We start from the raw sequence: 18,361 nt of genomic DNA on the forward strand, positions 1-18,361 counted from the left end.
TTCTGTGATTTCTTTGGTTGGATTTTGTTTGGAAGATCTATCTAGTGGTGACAGTAGTTCGTTAAAGTCACCCAGAATTATTGTGTTGTGGTCTATGTGATTCCTGAAATTGAGAGGATTTGTTTGATGTACAGGGATGCGCCTTTGTTTGGGACATAAATATTTACTATCGTTATGTCTTCCTGATTTATGATTCCCTTAAGCAGTATGAAATGTCCTTCTTTATCCCTTCTGAGTGACTTTGGCTTGAAGTCCACTTTATCTGATATAAGGATGGAAACCCCCGCTTTTTCACTGAGTCCATGTGCGTGGTAGTCCCATCCTTTCACCTTAATCTGTGGATGTCTTTTTCTATGAGATGAGTCTCTTGCAGGCAGCATATTGTTGGGTCTTTCTTTTTAATCCATTCTGCCAGTCTATGTCTTTTGATTAATGAGTTTAGGCCATTAACATTCAGGGTTATTATTGAGATATGATTTGTATTCCCAGTCATTTGGGCTTATTTTTGGTTTTTAAGTTGGCTTGGTTTCTCCTTTGAGTGATTTTTCTCTAAGGAGTTCCTCCCTTTACTGACCTACATTGTTGTTTTTAATTTTCTCCTCATGGAATATTTTGTTGAGAACATTCTGTAGCACAGGCTTTCTATTTGTAAATTGTTTTGACTTTTGTTTATCATTTAGTAAAATAAATGATTTTATTTCATCTTCAAATCTGAAGGTTAGTTTTGCTGGGTATAGGATTCTTGGTTGGCAACCATGTTCTTTCAGAGCTTGAAATATGTTGTTCCAGGCCCTTCTGGCTTCTAGAGTCTGGGTTGAGAAGTCAGCTGCTATCCATATTATTTTCCCCCTATATGTAAACTGATGCTTTTCTCTTGCGGCCTTCAAAATCCTATCTTTAATTTTGAATGTTAGGCATTTTCATTACAATGTGCCTTGATGTGGATCTGTTGTGATTTTGTGCATTTGGTGTTCTGTAAGCCTCTTGTATTTGATGTTCCATTTCATTCTTCCGACTTGGGAAATTTTCTGATATTATTTCATTGAATAGGTTGTTCATTCCTTTGGTTTGTATCTCTGTGTCTTCCTCAATCCCAATAATTCTTAAATTTGGTCTTTTCATGATGTCCCATAGTTCTTGGAGATTCTGTTCATGATTTCTTACCATCTTCTCTGTTTGGGCAACTTTATTTTCAAGATGAAATATTTTGTCTTCATTGTCTGAGGTTCTTTCTTCCAAGCGGTCTAGTCTTTTGGTGCTGCTTTCCATTGAGTTTTTTATTTGGTCTATTGTTTCCTTCATTTCAAGGATTTCCATTTTTTTTTTTTTTGAGAATCTCTATCTTTTTGTTGAAATGATCTTTTGCTTCCTGCAGGTGCTCTTTCAGCTTATTGGTGTTATCATTCATTGCCTGCATTTTTTCTCTAATCTCATCCTTTGCTTCACAAATCATCTTAATCATGTATAATCTGAAGACCTTTTCTGACATTTCTTCTAACATACTGTCATTGGATTCTATTAATATAGCATCTAGATTTGTTTGGATCATTTTCTTCCCTTGTGTTTTCATGTTGTTCATGTATCTTCCTCTCTAGCAGTGCAGATCTGGGGTATTGCAGATTTCCCCCTACAGGCTTATAGTGGCCCTATAGGTTTCCAAAACCCTTTCTTTAAGGGGAGATCAATATTAGCCATGCCCAATTCAGACACCATGCAATCCTAGACCAAATAGCCCCTATGAGGACAACAACAAAATTGTCGTAATAAACAGAATGAGTTCAAATATTATCTTTGGTAAAACAAACAGATTTGCAATAAGGTCTGCAGTTTCTAATGGAGAACAAAGAGGATGCAGAGGGATGTAGAATGTGGCTGTTAGTGGGATCAGAAAAGAATATACAGAAGTTCTAGATAATAGAAAGGGTGAGTGCAATCAAAAGAAATTGGATATTAGCATGCAAAAAAGGGAGAAAGAGACTCTGAGGGAACAGGTAAACCAAAGGAAAAGAGAGCAAGAAAAGTAAAGAAATAAAAACAAGTTTTTTCAATAAGGAGAATAAAGAAAATCTACAGTATAACAGTCATATAGTAATCAAACCTCCCAGTGTTCAGTAGCCTGATGCATGAGAGGTACCTGACAATGAGCTTCAAGCCTCCAGCAGGCATCTCAGAATGAGTTTTGCCCCACCTAAAGATCAGAGCTACAATTTCCAGGATTATCCAAGATGGCCGCTCTGGCTTTGAAATGTGCTGCAGCTCAGGGTCTGAAAGTGGTCAGCAGGAGGTCCTGGAAGCGGGGTGTGGTTGGTCAGGCAGGGGTCCTGGAGGTCGGGTGTGTTTGGTGTGGTTGTGGGATCTTGGAGGCCGGTTGCAATCAGTCGGTCTGGGGTCCCGGTGATAGGGCGCAGTCAGTCAGTCTGGGGGTCCTGGTGGCAGGGAGCAGTCAGTCGATGTGAGGGCCCCAGAGGCAGTGAGTGATCGGTCAGGCTGAGGGATCCTGGAGACGGGGCTCAGTCAGTCCGGTCGGGGTCCTACGGGGCCTGGTTGTTGTCTCAAAATGGCAGCAGCCAGGTTTAATCAAACCTGCAGGTATTGTGACAGTGAACTTCCAGGCAACAGCAGGCAGCTGGTGCTCCACTGGCGGTCGGCGATTAGTTTGCTGATTGTATTGTTGTCGGACGATTGGGACATGAACCTCTTGCGTTGGGTGATGGATAGGTGTAAGGCAGGCAATGGACAGGCGAGAGGCAGGCAAATGGCGGATGATAGGTGCCTGACAGTGAGCAATCTGCACTCAAAAAAGGCGTCGATGTGCTGGCAGACTGCAGGTCATCAAGCAGACAAATGGGGTAAACACCAGGGAATTGATAAGCAGCAAAAACTGCCTTGCCGAGAAACATATCCTCTGCTTGAAACCGGAGTTACGGAGCGACAAGGAAAGCAGCCTCCCTTTAGTCCGCCATCTTGGATCTCCTTGAATGGGTGACTTTAAAGAACAATGTTCCTCCTACTAAGCCTGAACTTACACAATTCAAACACTTCTGGCCCTGGTTTCTGGGGATATAATGCTGAAACAGATTCAGTTCAAGACCTCATGGAGTGAGAGCCCATGAGGCAGAGGGACAAACAGACAGGCTTCCTGCCTTCGAGTGTGATGAAAGAGGTAAGTATGATTTACTAGGGAAGAATAGTAAAGGGGCACAGAAATCAGAAAATGCATTCTGGAGAATGTGAGAGTCAAAGGACTGGGTCTTGCGGGGTGGGGAACATTCTTCTTCCATAAATAGAGAGAGGTGGAAAAGGAGGGACTGTGAAAGGGACTGAAGAAAGGACAGGTGGAGGGGTTCCTTGAATTGAAGTAGTAAACGTTAGCCTGTGTTTTGTTAAAGCATTTGGCTTTTATTCTTAAGCTAATAGAAGATTCTAAGCGTGGGACTCATGAAGACTGCTCTTGAGAGAGTTTGCCCTGGCTTCTGGGAGGACAATGGACTGGAGGTGAGCCACTGACAAGGAACAACTGGTGTGATTTTAACTCAGTGATACATTTGCAGTCTGTGCCTGCTCACACCCAGAGCTCAGCACCCCAACACCCTCACCAGTTTGCACCAGGCTCCAAGTGTATTGATCATCACCCCATAGAGCAAAATGGAGCTGGTCCAGGTCACTTGACAACTCAGCCTGTTAAAATCAACACACCCAAGAGAACCCTCTTCTTCCTGTGCCCATGGCTGGCTTCATGGGTACACAACCTATACAGTTGCATAGAGACCTGAGCTCAGAAGTCCCCCCCACCCCGACTTGGATTAGTGTCCTGTTGTGCCATCTTGAAATTTTAAATTTTTGAATGAGTGGTCTTGCATATTTATCTTACACCAAATCCTACAAATTATGTAGTGTCCTACTTCCAACTGTGAATAGTAGCCATCTGATAATTCCTTAAATCCTAGTATGAAGTGGTCTCAAGAATATAGGACTTTTTCCAAGATTAGGAGCAGCATGTCTAGACTTTCCTAAGATAGAGCAGAGAAGGTCTCTCCTGAGGCATGGAGGAGCTGATTTCCCCAACCTGTTCTCACCTGCCACTCACCAGCTGCTCTGTAAAACCACATTTGGACCACAGCCAGAAAATGCTTCAGTGCAGTGGAAGAGGATGAGGGCAATCTTGACTGTTGCAGAGTTAAACACTTGGAGAAACCCCAGGAAGAAAGTACTTGGGGAAAGGTAAAGCTGGTTGTCCCATCGGCTCCCTGCCTGTTGCCCTGCTTATTCTCATTTTCATGGTTCTCAGCATGTTTATTCTCTTCTTTCCAGTGGTCAAAGAACAAGTTTAAATTTCTTATTTCCTCTGGGGAGCCTAGAGAGAGGCATGAGGCACCAAATACAGGAAGTCATGTGGAGAGGATCTCTTATTTATTACAGTCCCCATATTACTTCCCTTCGCCCAGCCTCCGCCCCCACCTCCAGTCACACTGTGTCTTCTTGTTCTTTCCTGCAGCAGAGCAGAAGGCAGTTCACCTCTGCTCCCTGAGGTCTGGAATCCTGCAAGCCCTGAGTGTCTGAAGGCTGTTCTGGTGAAACTACACCCTTCTCTGGTTGTGTGATTGATTGGGGCGCTCTTAAGTTTCACCTCAACTAAGGGTTTTTGGGGAAGATCTTCAGTACAGGGCTGCATTTCATGAGCCTGAAAACCACAGAAGAGAAAGGTAGGTACCTACACAATTTTGCTTTGTCTTGCTGAATGTGAATCAAGTTGCTCTGAGCTAGCTGTGAAGGTCCAATGTAGCATTTTCCGTTGGCTGCATGTTTTCAAGCTATGTGTCCTGTGGAGATTTGCCGATTTATGTGATCATGAGAGAGAATAGTGAGAGGGAGATGAAATTTGTGGTTTTGGTTCTGTACATCTTTGGGTAAAGAATACCAACATGGTACAAAGTACAACATAGTACAAAGAACATAGTGCAAAGAACATAGTACAAAGAACATGAAGCCAATTCTTTGTGGGGAAAAATCTTATTAGGAATAGTGTTTTTTGGTTTCTATGTAAGGGGCAAAGTTTGCCAGCTGCCTTTTTAATAATATAGCCTCCTACTATGATTTTTAAAATTAATTTCTGAGCTTTTTAGTTAAAGATGTATCAAAATTGACAGAGGATTTGATAATAGAAAGAAAACAGGTGCTTCTCATTGGAGATACCTATACATTATAAATAAAATAAAAAGCACTTTGTTCAGGGATCTGGTGGACTTCCGTGTTATTTTCCAGAACTTTCTATGAAAAATAGTTGTTCTCCCCAAGGTTTTCTGAAATTTGTTATAAGTAGTGACAATGTGTATCCCGTGATAGCTGAGAAGTCTGATTTTATTTATTCTGTTGTGTTCATCGTCTGCAGAGATGGTGCGCATCTTTATCTGACTGTTCTATTTGGTCGCTGTTGAGTCCAAGGCAATGTTTTAGCTGAGACCTAGAGAAAGGTTAATGCATATTCAAATAACATTACATATTTCTCTGGATTATTGTGGGGGTTTTATGTTTTTATTTTCATTTCGTTTTGTACTCATAACCAGCTTTTCCTCTGGGAGAAATATTTTATACTGACTTCATGGAACATCAACCAATTACACCTATCCTGCATTCCATTTTCCATATCCTACAGAGTTCTTGGAAAGATGCAGTGCAGATCATGTCCCTCTTCTCAGTGAAATATGTCATTGTGCTCCACTGCTTACAGTCATATACTTCACCTGCAGTCAAGGGGCCTGCTGCTTCACGTGTTGCTTGGGAGCTTGTTGGAGATGCACATTCTCCATCCTTCCCCAGACTTACTGGATCTGCATTTTACCCCGATTCCTGGGTGATCAGTCACTGACTTGAGGAGGGTAGATGAGACTTTCAAGGCCTGTTTCTTCTGTTCTGCCTGCCTCACGTCTCAAACCCTGAATTTCTAACCATACTGAATGCTTGCTTCCATTTCCCCAGTTAGTGAGTGCTCTATTGCCCACCTGCGTCTGGGCATGCTGTTCTTCCTGCCTGGATACCTCCATTCATTTATCTTCTCCACCCAATTACCCATTACAACCTGATTTGCACCCCTCATTACCTCTTATCCAGTCCACCACTTGCTGAGCATCCTCCAGGGCTGTGATTTTATGGCACTAAGTAAAATAATTCTGCCATAGCCCTTACCACCTTAAATGACAGTTGTTCTGTTTATTCTCTTACTTGAGGAGTCATGGGTCTTTTATTTCTGAATCTGTGGCACTTGATACAATGCCTGGCATGTAGTTGTGCTCAGTCAATGTTGGTTGAATTCAGGAATGAATGAACGAATGTGTACCTTGCCTGAAGAACCTGAATTGATTATCAGAATGAGAGCTACGTGTGTGCAGGAGCTTCCCAATCCCTATAACATTTTCCCACACTCTTTTTCTCTGAGACTTTGCCAGATGTATTCATTCAACAAATACTTTGAGTACCTGTGATGTGTCACACCTTCTAGAATCTATTTCTCCATGTGTCTGTGGGTAGCCTCTCTCTCTCTTTGGGTGATTTCCCATCAGTGCTCCCATTCTTCATCACTCCAAGTCGGGGATTTGCTTTTCAGCAAATACATATTGTGCACTTTGCACATACCAGGGAGATTCCTACGTGCTAGGATTATGGCAGCAAATGACACAGATGTGGTTCCTGCTCCATGCAACTCTCCCTGTGGAAAACTTTTTATCATCCTCTATCCTGTTCCTCTTTAAGGAAAACCTCAAGAAGCCTGACCTCTTATAAGCATTGGCACGTCCAAGTAAAGACATCAGAAACAAAGTAGGAAAAAGTCGAGCTGTGCTCTGGGGCCCTGGGTTTGCTCCTGTACCTTTGGCTCTCTTACCAGGTGACTTTAGGTGAGTCCACAAACTTTCCCAAACCTTGATTTTCTCAAGTGGTAAATAAGACAGAGCCACAGGAGAAAAAAGCCCTCAACTTCATGGAATGCACAGAGCAGACCGCATTTAGGGAACCTCTGCTTTCATGCTGCATGATAATAGAAAGACAATTCTCCGCAGTTCTCTGTGTCAGAGCAGCAGAAACTCAGGGGAGTTATTTCGTTACTATGCCATGTTCTCAGCTATAGATCTTAATGTTATCCTTTGGGACCTTTCCCCAGAGCACAGTGTGGCAATGGCTCCTCAGGAGCATGCCCTGTGATTTAGAGAAGATCCACTAGCTATTAATTTGGGGGTGCAGTGTCAGTTTGAAGTAGGGAAGCTGAAGAGGGAGGTAGTACCATCCTTAAGCAACCTGTGCTTTTGGAAAGCATTCCAAAGGAAAGGAGGTGGCTCTACCAAGTGGTGCAGGAAAAATCCAGAAGCCTGTAGACACAGAGTCAGTCCCATACGTCGATCCTCACACAAGGCTCCTTTTCTCACTACATGCAGGATCTTCCTCTTTGGTCCTAAGGATTTGTGTGTTAGTCAGATTTTACCTGGAATCAAATGTTGGAGCAGAGCATAGTATCTTTTGCCTCAGCCTTGTGCTCCTGTAGGGTGCATGGATAGATGGGAGACAACCAATACTTTCTGTTTGTTCTCGAGGCCTGACCTGCAGGCCTAAGCAAACAGCTTAGGCAGTCTCAAGGGACTACTTTGGCTCCCTTCAACTCTTTCCCTACTCCTCCATCATCTGAAGCTTCCAAATGAAATACCCCCTTGGACATCTGGAATTCTTTCTTGCTTCCTGCTGCTCATCTATCCTGTCACCTCAATACTTGCCTCAAGACCACCTTGGATACAGCTCACTCTCAGCAGCACATTCTTGCTGGTCATTTCCTAATTGTTCAAATTCCATTTTATCTCTATTAATGAGCACAAGTTATAGCAGCAAAAGAGATGTTAACTGGCATGGGGAGTTTCCAGTGGAGTGCCACAGATCTCAGACTGCAGGTGAGACCAAACTTGGCTAATCAATTCAACATTGTTCTTTTAACCAGAGGCATGTGATGGGTTAGAAAGAGGCAGACTTAGTTTTAAATCCCCCTTTGGCTACTTCCTTAAGTAAGTAATTGTACTTACTACCTTTTAGTTTTGTTTTTGACACTATCTGCTAATATGTAGCAAAGTGTAGAGAAGATTGGTTAGCCAAACTGCATAGTACATTTCTTCAAGAAATATATCAGATCTTAAGAGGAAGCTCACCAAGACGATGAAAACGAGAAAAATATCATCTGCAGAAGAATATTTGAAAGAACATTTAGGGGATATTTGAAGGAAGAAGTAAGTCTTGCAGCACATGAAGGCTGCTTTCAAATATTTAAAGGTTGCTTCCAGTGGAAAAAGAGGCCACCAGATCAATTAATGGAAATTATAGACTAACAGATTTCAGTGGAATATGAGGAAGGATTTATACACCATCAGAATGGTCTAGAACCAGGAGAGCTGCCTTGTGGCGTGGTGAACGTCCTGTCCCTGGCAACATTCCATCACCCTGGAAGACCAGAGACCGGGGTGTTCCCAAAGCGATGCCTGCACTGGGTGTGGTCTCAGCGATGACCTCAAAGGTTCCTTCCCACTACCAAGAGTCTCCTGATGTCAGTGCCCTAGCCCAAGCCATCAAATAAAGGACTGAAAAAAATCTCCAGGTCAGAGTGAGGGGGGCTGACTTTCCACTAGCTAGTCCTCCTTTTCTGTTGCAGTGATTTTAAAATAGGATCCTTGTAACAACAATGGGGTAGGTTGGACTTCCAGGAAAAAGAGAAAAAGAAATGAGAACAATGAGGAGGGAAAAGTTCATCCCAAATCCCTCTTCTTGGGTTACTCTTTAACTAGATGGTGGGTTATTGCTTGTGCTGCAGAGACATTTCTATTTGATGGAAAATTGCCACGTTTTGGTACATTTTCAGCCGAAGTGGTGCCTGGCAGATATTAGCAAGACTCAGAGTTTTGTCCCTGATTTCTTGTCTATCTATAGATTGGAAGGACTACAATGTGGACATATGTTCCAACCACTTGGGAAATCTAATTTTGAAAAGTAAAAGCAAATAGTTCTATCATCCTCTAAATTATAAGGTCTATGGTGGGATAATCTGACTTGTGAGGGGAGGAGGGAACTGGTTGGAACTGGCTGCCTGCTCTGCACCCACCTTTATCTCTCTCTAAATGAGCTGCATTATGTATAGCCTCTATGCCAGCTGAAGACCTGGACACTTCTAGAGAAGTGAAAATTTAGCCTACAGAGGCCCAGGCTGCCCTGGGATTCTCTGCTCTCCATTTATCTTTCCTAGACTCAGAAGAGCTATCTGGTCACACAGCTTGGGATCTTCATATCTTTTCAAAGACACTGGGCAGCATCTCGGCATTCTTTTTCCTTCTCCAATTTATTTCTCTTGCTTTGAGATCCTGGAAGAAGAAAAACAGGAGTCCTTTCAAATAGAAGTGGGTATCAGCAAGTGCCACCATTTGTCAAATCGAAACAAAGCCTTGATATATTTTATTCTCTAGGTTTACCTAGGCTTGCTTTCTTAAAAACAACAATATTAAAACAATCTCTTTGAAACATAATCAACTGTGCAGGGCAAAATCATAGAAACTCTTGCAGACCATGTGTTTATTTTTAGATGCACATCAGCCTACCCAGCATAGCAAAGCAACTGTCTAATGTCCAAAGCATGGCCCTGGGAATTTCCTCTAACAAGGTTGTGTTTCCGCCCATTGTTGCAGTACAAAGGGCAGAAGGAGGCTGGAGTGGAGGCTCATGTCAACCCCACCTAGAGTGAAATCTGGGACCTGTCATCCCCTTGGTCCTTAAGGTTTTGAATGCAGCCATCAGGAGTATGGGGGTGGTCAAGTTGGAAGTCGCTTGCAATTCTGGGCAGATGCAAATGAGTAGACATGGATGATTATTTCATCTAAAAATATCTCAGAAACTAGTGATGGCAATTCCAAAACAAAGGCTCTGCTTTCTATTTGTAGTCAAGTATCTAACCCTTACTGGTGCTGTGAAGTGGATTCTTGTATAATCCTGAAACAGGGATACCATTTGAAGATGCTGGGTTGGACTGCAATTAACAAAGCAACTTTAAATATGTTTCGTGTTAAAAAAAAAAAAAAAAAAAACTCATAAAAGCACATACAGCTCTAACTAATGCACACATGTATACATACTTGTTACTTGTAAGAGCAAGTATCAGACCCTGGAATCACTCAGATTTTTGCTATTATTGTAGGCCATTTACTGATCTTTGATTTACTCATCTACCAAATGGGTAAAACAGATTCCATATCTTAATAGTTTTGGAATACATAAAGTACAATGCTACAAATAATTGAACCTAAACTGGACTTTGACTTAAGATTTTGCAATTTGGTTCTAATATGCTGTGATCTACTTGCAAGAAATCGCTGTTAAAATATTTAACATTAAGCTTCCAATTTTTGTTTATTTCTTTTTTGCTACTGCAATAAAAGAGCTAGTAGAGCTTTCATGTCTTTGTGAAGCTCTCTCCACTCCCAAGGACAGTCACTGCTTTATTATTCAAAGTTTCAATGTGCCAGGTGTACTGTCTTGGGGTCTCAGGGAGATGAAGAGGTAGGTCTCAGGTCTGCACACAGCAGTCCACAACTGCCCTGACCCATATTGAGTGTGTGATCTGCATTCCAGCAGCTTCATCCCCAGCCCCTGCACAATCAAAGGCCCAAGGAGCAAGAGGGACTTGCACGTACAAATGTCATCAGGGAAGGGTTGTTGGGCTTTGCCAGCAGGTGGAAATCCAGGCCACCTCCAGGATCCCAGATGCAGGAAAGCATTTTCTAGCCCTTTGGTGAGAATGCAAGAATCTTAGTAAAAATGCCTTTATGGATTGTTTTGTTTGCAAGTGTTTATTATCAGACACCCTCAGGGGTTCACGGGGCAGGTTGAGAATGTCCAAAGTGAGGCCTGGGAATTTCCTTCCACAAAGGCTGTGCTTCCTCTCTTTGTTATTCCTCAAAGAACAAGTTGAAGCTTTACTAGAGATCCTTACTTAACCCTTTCTCTTGCTCGGGGCTCTTACAACTCTCCTTCACAGAAAAATTACACTGCCACCTAAGAAACAAAATGATATTTGGATTTCAATGGTGTGCATGCACCTGCAGATGTGCAGGTACCTGTGCATGCATGTCCATGTGCGTGTGCTTGTGTGTGTGTGTGTGTGTGTGTGTGTGTGTGAGAGAGAGAGAGAGAGAGAGACAGAGAGACAGAGAGAGAGAGAGAGAGAGGAAATAGGCAATAAACATTTCATTTTAAAATTTATAAACATTTAAAATGTATAAGCATTTTATTTAAAAAGATTTTCTCTCAGTGTGATAACATGCACTTAATGATTGATCAGATCAGATAAAACATCTACCTTCTTCGACTTAATCTGCATTCCTGTTACAAATGCTGACTCAATTTCAGTTCCCTGTCTCCACAGCGGGATCCTTATAGGATTATAGTTGCTTTTACCCCTTTAGAGTTTGCTTATTGGCTAAAGCAGGGGCATGATGAGTTGAAAGATCTGTCAAAAAAATCAAGAACTATTTGTTGAGCTTACTCCACATGCCTGAACACTACTAAGCACTGAGGGAATGCAGAAGCACTGCCCGCGGAAAAATTTCAGAGCACATGACATATTTATATATACATACGGATACAAACCTTCATGTATTGTGAGGGTGCAATGAAGCCAGATAATTGTTTCAGTTAAGGAGAGAAAAGATTAGAAAAGGGACATGATCCCTTATCCATCCTGGGACTCTTCAACGTTTTCATGGTGTCTTCAGTGTCCTCAACCCTCCAAGCACCAGCACAGGAGAGCACCCACATGCACACTGACACATCCACACCTTGCTCTCAGGAGGCGGTTTGCTATCTTGAAGGAAATCCCTTGGCCTTGTCACACGGATTCCATGCTAGTTTCAGCCTCAACACTCATCTCTTGGTCCTCCCCTCCTTCCCTAAAGGAAACGTCCAGAACTTCACTCTCACTGGCTCCTGTCCTTCCAATGGCTTCACTACATCCCCTTTTATTGACTCTTTTCCACTGACATATAATTCACATCTTAAAATAATAGAAGCAGCTCTTCCCCTCCCATGTTCCTCTTCAGCTTCTGTTCCATCTGCCTTTCCCCTTAGAATTCTTGAATCATGGATGTTTGTGTCTTTCTCTCACCACTAACCACTCCCTGTTCTGTGTCCCTGATCCCAGGTTTACCTTCGTAACCACCCTTGCCAAGATTCTCTATCACCATTATGCCCTCAAATCCATCTCATTTCATCATCAAAGCATCTGGAGCCATTGACTACTATGTCCCCTGGTCTTGTTGCTCTCTCTTGGGGTGCCACAGACTTCTTTCTGGCTTTCTTCCTTCTCCTCTGGCTGTGACTTCTTAGTTTACTGTGCAGGTTCCTTTCCCACTGCTTTCCCCTCAACTTCCTGTTGAACTTGACCTGGGTCACCTTCTTTTCTCCATCCTCACTGTAGCCCTGCTGAAGTACATTCCTCTGCCTAGAATTTTCTTTCTTCCTTTCTCTGTTAACTATTCTCTGAAGCCTATTTTAAATGTCACCAGCTTCCTTTTTACACATCCCCCCATCTCTCTGCAGAACTGGCCTCTGTTCTAGGTGCCTTGAGGCACTTTCCCCATGCCTCCTTTCCAGTGCTTTCGGTTCAAACCTCAGTGCATGTTCTCAGGTGCCTCTTTCCTAGGACAGGGTGCCATCCAATTCATGTCTTCATTCCTAGTCCCTGGCATCATACCTGGGGCACATTAGGTTTTCTATAAATGTTTGCTCATTAGGAATGCAAACGTGTCTTTTCACAGTAACTTAATTCTAACCAAAGTAACATCTTGTACTGTTTCTGGATGGTTGTGATAGCAAATTTTAATTTTAATGTAATATTTAAATTATTCATGTTTAGACTACTAACCAATTCGTTACCTTTTCTCAACATCAGAATCACAATTCTGAACACTTCCTGAGTTTTTAATCCTTGTTTAAAAGCAAGAAATGAATGACAATTTGGATTTCAGGCTGTATTTCAATCTCCATTCAGGAAGAATTTCTGAATGTGTCATGAATGGTACTGTATATTCATCCACATACCTTAAGCATGGTGCTGTGAAGTAACAGAAATAATATTATGTCAAGGCTGCTGCTTCACTGTGCATGGTGGCATTGCATAGATTTTCCCATAGCTGTACTTGTAGACTTGTCCTTTCTTCTTTCAAAGCACAGACTGCCAAGTTTTCCAAAAGAGAACTGTGGTGATCACAGAGAATGAGGCTGAGTACTGAGGCAGTAGAGAGTCCATCCAATCTCTTCCCTCCTAGGAGCATAAGGGACAGGGAAGGGTCTTAGGGTACAGGGCAGAGGTTCGTCCAACTCAGAGTGGTGGGTGAGGTTCTATGTCCCTTTTGGCTCTCAGAAGAAAGTGTGTACCCTGCTAATTTTGGAAAAATCTAATTTCTTTGAAATCTCTATTTTGGGTTTTTATAATAATATGCATAGAATATTAGTATAAGAAATGTAAATGACAAAGGAGATACTGGTGATGCAAAGCATGATTTGTCTAAGGGTGGTTGAGAGACCAGAACTGATTGGAGTGTTGGCCAAAATGCAAATTCCCAGGCTTCCTGGACCTATTAAATCAGAAACTGTGGGTGTGTGTCGGGGCGGGGAGTTGGCACCAGGTGGGACAGCAGTGCTGCAGAATCCACACTTTCCAACCAGCTCCAACCTATGGATGATTTATGTCCTATAGTATTAAGACAGAGTTCCACACAAAGCCGTTCTCAAAAATGTTTGTCCAGGCAGCAAATTGGTCATTCAGGAATATGAATGAATTTGTTGGTAAAAAGGATAGAATTTTTAAAATAAAAATATATAACCAAATTGCTAACATAACCTGACATGTAATTAGAGAGTGAACCTGGGCTGCTTATAATAGAAATTAGTAATTTTCTGCAAAATTAATCTATTTTCCCATCTGTTGTCTATTAAGTTCTACTTACTTATTTTATCAGGCAATTCTGCCCATCGCTTGTATGCTTAGGTTTTGTATCTAATGTAAATTACAAAATCTGAGTGTTGTTTTTTACTTGAAACTCATCTTAAGCAAATAATTTCATAAACTACAAATTTCAGTATTGCATGAGTTCATTTATTGTACTGGATGAGCCTTCAAAAAGTCAGGCCTTTAATTAAGGAATTGGCTAATAAGTATTTCCAATTTACTAATATATCCTAATTATGTTTTTATCTCAAAACTAAACTGCCAAACCACAGTGTGTACACATGCATGTACACACACACACATACACACACTGATGACACACAGTGGTCATGAGTGTGCAGTCTTAGTAGGGGACCTGTAGGGCACTGTATCAGAAGAAGAGACGGAGAAAGAAATAGTTTGAGTTTAGAGAGGCAAAAGCAGTTTGGAGAGATAAAGGGAGACACACACACACACTCACACACACATATAAAAAAAATAGAATCTAAAAGTGTTCTATATGGAGTTTTCTAAGAAGCTTCTTAGGACTTTCTGGTTCTTTTTGGTCTGGGGAGGGGAGGGTGCAATGGGAAGTAAGCAGCACTTAGCCTGACCGTGATGGTCATTTCACGAGGCCTACATATACCAAAACATCACCCTGTGCAACATAAATGTAAACAATTTTCATTTGTCAGATATATTTCAATAAATCTGGGGGAGAAAATTAGTAGGAAGAGGTAAGCTGGTTGTGGATGCAGAAACTGTAATTATTAAGGGTTTTAGCTGAAGACAATTGTGTGTGTGTGTGCGTGTTGGGAAAGAAAAACGGTGCCCCCCCCCTGGACTAAGCCAAAAGCTTGTCTATTTGTCAGAATTTCTTGAAGTGATTGCAGAGCTTCTGATCCAGTTGGTTTAGGCCTGAGGACTAGGGATCAGTATTTTTTTTTCAAAGTGAGAACCACTATGATAAAAAATAAACATGCTGCATCTCAGTGGTTATTAAGCTTTTGTATAATTCAGAACCACCCAGAAAGTGTCAAAACACTGGTTCCTGGAGTCCACTGCTTGTATTTTGAATTCGGCAGTCTCAGGGAGGATTTGTATTTCTAACAAACTTCCAGGTGGTGCTAAGAGAACTTGTTGCATGTCCATGCTGAGCAGAACCTCAGAGTGCAAATCCAGGAACTGAGTCAAATTATTTGGGCAGGTCTTTAGTCTCACTAAAATTTGAAATGTCCTGGAAGGAAAAATTACTAAATCTCTTATCTTCTTTGCTATCAATGCTTCTCTTACTAACATTTTGGTAGTTTAAGAAAATCCAACCCAAATATTTCTGACAATTCTGGTTCATTTTCGTCTTGTCAGAGGTCAAAATATGGTGAGTTGTAGGGTTCTTTGGAATTTAAAAAATTAGTTCTCTGAAGCTGGTGTTTGCTAAGCAGGAAGCCACTTGTCGCCCAAAAGAAACACTTGAGTCAAGCATTTGCTCTTTTGGAGACCTCAGAGCTGTGGCTTTGGAGCATGTTTCTCTACATTCTAGAACAGTCCAAATCTGAGTCTCTATGAAATGGGCTGCCAATGTGGAAATGGGAGATCTGTGTCTCTGAGTGTGGTCAGCTGGTGAAGACCTAAATATATCCTAAGGGCTGTTATTTCCTTCTTGAAAGATAAGGCAGGAAGAGGCTGGGAAATCCAAACTCAACCGGACAGATGGATGGGAAAGAAGGGATCCTGTGTGCTTATTTTCCCCTTTGTTTACAAAACCAGAACAAATTTAAAAATCCAAAGGCCAAAATACCTTCTCTAATGTCACAGTCACAAATGAAATCACTCACATTCGACATTTGGAAGAAAAAGTTGAATGTGAAAAATAAGCAGCAGAATTAATCATTAACATAAGCAAGTGAGGAATCAGAATGAGGCCCACAAGATCCGATAAAGAGAGCAAATCGTAAGAGGAAAGTTTCTGGGAAGTTTTATAATCAGCTCTGCAGCCTGAACTAAAGCATATTAAAATGGAAATACCATTCCAAATGTCTGGAAGCACCTAGGATTCCTCATTCATCCAAGGTGGATTCAACTCCATTCACCACCTCTATTCCATACAGAAGGAAGGGTCTAAATGTATGTTTGAAGATTCCCTATACAATTTGTCACCTTTAGTTTACCAGTGAAATTAGATGGTGCTCCCTATTCCAGATCCTCACAAACAAAAATCAACCCTTACTGAAAGTCACTTTTGAGTTTTGAAACAATGAGTTCAAAGGGAAGTCACTAAAAATAATTCGAATTAACTGTGATTGTATAAAAAGGAAATAAATGGAAAACTACTTTCGTTGAGTACTAGAAACAATACGCTTTCATTAACCTGCTCTTTCCCCTCATTGGTTTAATTTTCACTCTGGAATTTTAGTTGAAGTCACCCAGATGTACCAGTTTGGTGGTCTATTTATTTGCTGTTTCTGCACAACTCGCCACAATCCTCCCAAGCCAGGGCCTTCTCTCCCCTTCACATCTGTCAGCCCATCTGGTTTCTACCCAGCTTTAGCCACGTCTGCACTATCTCCAGATACCTGAGGCTGGTTACTCAGTGACGCTGTGAAAGCAAGTTTCCCACCCTAACCAGTAGAAAAGGGTCACTAATTCAAGGAAGAATGAGTCCCAAGGACTGTGGCTTTGATATAATCAGTAAAATTGAAAGAATGGAAAAATAAAGTGAATCTGGAGAGAGGCGAGGGCTCCCTGTGAGGTATTGGAGCACATCTGAAGTGGCTTTCAGAGTGTCGTCTGCATTGTAGTCAACTGGAGAGCTTGTTAATGGTGAAGATTCTGGGACTCCACCTTGGGATCTGGAGAGAAGGTCACAAGAAGGGTCTGGGGATCCTGGTCAATGGATGCCCTGAAGGCTTATTAAGTAGTCTGCCCATGAGATTCACGGAGACCCCATCCAAGGTACTGATCTCTGCCCACCACGATGGTCCTTCATATGGCGGGAAGAGGAGATGGACTTGGGGATGTCATTGATTGCTTAGAGGACTTCTCACCTTTAGGGGCCTTAACCACCAGAACCTCAGTTTCCTTTTCAATAGCTACCCCAAGCTTCTTATTTTCATTGCCTTCCTAGACAAGAGAGCAAGAAAATACAGAAATAGATAAGTGCTACCTACCAGTCAGCAACATTTGTCAAGGGTGAGAGCAAGGTGGGAGGGACCCATCTTCCTTGGCCATGATTCTCTGCTTACAAGACTGGAGGTGGTGGGTGTGAGGCCAGCAGAAGGGGAGGGAAAGAGCGTGGGATGCCGTAGAGGGCACTGGAACATGCTCATTCTGCCAACAAAGCATCTGCAGGGCCGGATTGGGAACTTGTTTCCAGGATTAAAGAAGGTACATATTTCCCAAACACACAAAGTGAAACTACAAATCATATTTATTCACAAACAACTCATGATAGGAAACATTTCTCATTATTGATACTCAATATTGTCTTGGAACTAGAGCGATAACTACTGGAAGGCACTTTGCTTGGGGTACTAAGGACTACATTAGAAGGGAGGTGCTTCGATGGCCTGAACTGCTCTGGTCAAAGATAAGAAAAACTGAGGATCTAGTAGAAAACCCAACAGTGGGTAGGGGTGAGCAAGGGTCAGAAAAGGGACTTGCAATAACATGGAAAAAAGAGGGCTAGATGCCACCTGCACCAACATACACACCCCTATTGCCCTGGCCCTGCTTCATGTATCTTTATAGCATTTTTGCTCATCTGATATAAAATGCATTTGTTTGTTGTCAGTTACTCTATCAGTCAAGGTCCTAGCAGAAAAGAAGTGACACTCTTAAAGGTTAACTGAAGAGATGGGGTAGTTAAGTCAACAGAGGACCAGTAGCATGGGGCGCTGCCCTCTTCTCAGGCTCAAAAGGGCAAAAATTCTGGGGAGGTAGATAGTATCAGAGGATTCTGTCCTGATCTGTGGTTGTGGGTAATGGGGGATCTCGCTGGAACACAGCCACTGCCAAAACCACAATCTGACTGAAGGGCAGAGGTATGATTGCCTGGCTCCCCTTTCCTTCCATCCTGCAATCGCCTGTTGGAATCTCCCACTCTCCACCTTTCCCATTGCTCTCCCAGAGAACAAGGTGCTTCAGGGTGCAGGGATGGTCTCTTGGGGGCACTGAGCAAGGCTGAGAAGGGCAGAGATGGACCTGGAGGGTAAGCTGAGGCCAGCCAGCACCCTCCTGGGGAGCAGCTCCTGAGTCACTACTCATCCACACCACCTACAACAGTATATGGAGTATAAATGTTCAATACATATTTGGTGATGGGATGAATGCATGCATGTCTTGGAAGAAGAGGCATGCATGCTGAAC

General features: G+C 42.3%; 1 protein-coding gene across 1 annotated transcript in view; it reads left to right on the top strand.

Annotated features, from left to right (window-relative positions):
• The first annotated feature begins 4,440 nt into the window (after nt 1-4,440).
• The window catches only part of ADGRF5 (adhesion G protein-coupled receptor F5), a 96,618-nt gene continuing 82,697 nt past the window's right edge, over nt 4,441-18,361 (top strand). The window contains exon 1 of the mRNA XM_079147143.1: nt 4,441-4,703. The gene's annotated coding sequence lies outside the window, so the exon portion shown is untranslated. The remainder of the gene's footprint in view (nt 4,704-18,361) is intronic.

Source organism: Sciurus vulgaris (genome assembly GCF_902686455.1).
Source record: "Sciurus vulgaris genome assembly, chromosome: 7".
Taxonomy (NCBI): Eukaryota; Metazoa; Chordata; class Mammalia; order Rodentia; family Sciuridae; genus Sciurus; species Sciurus vulgaris.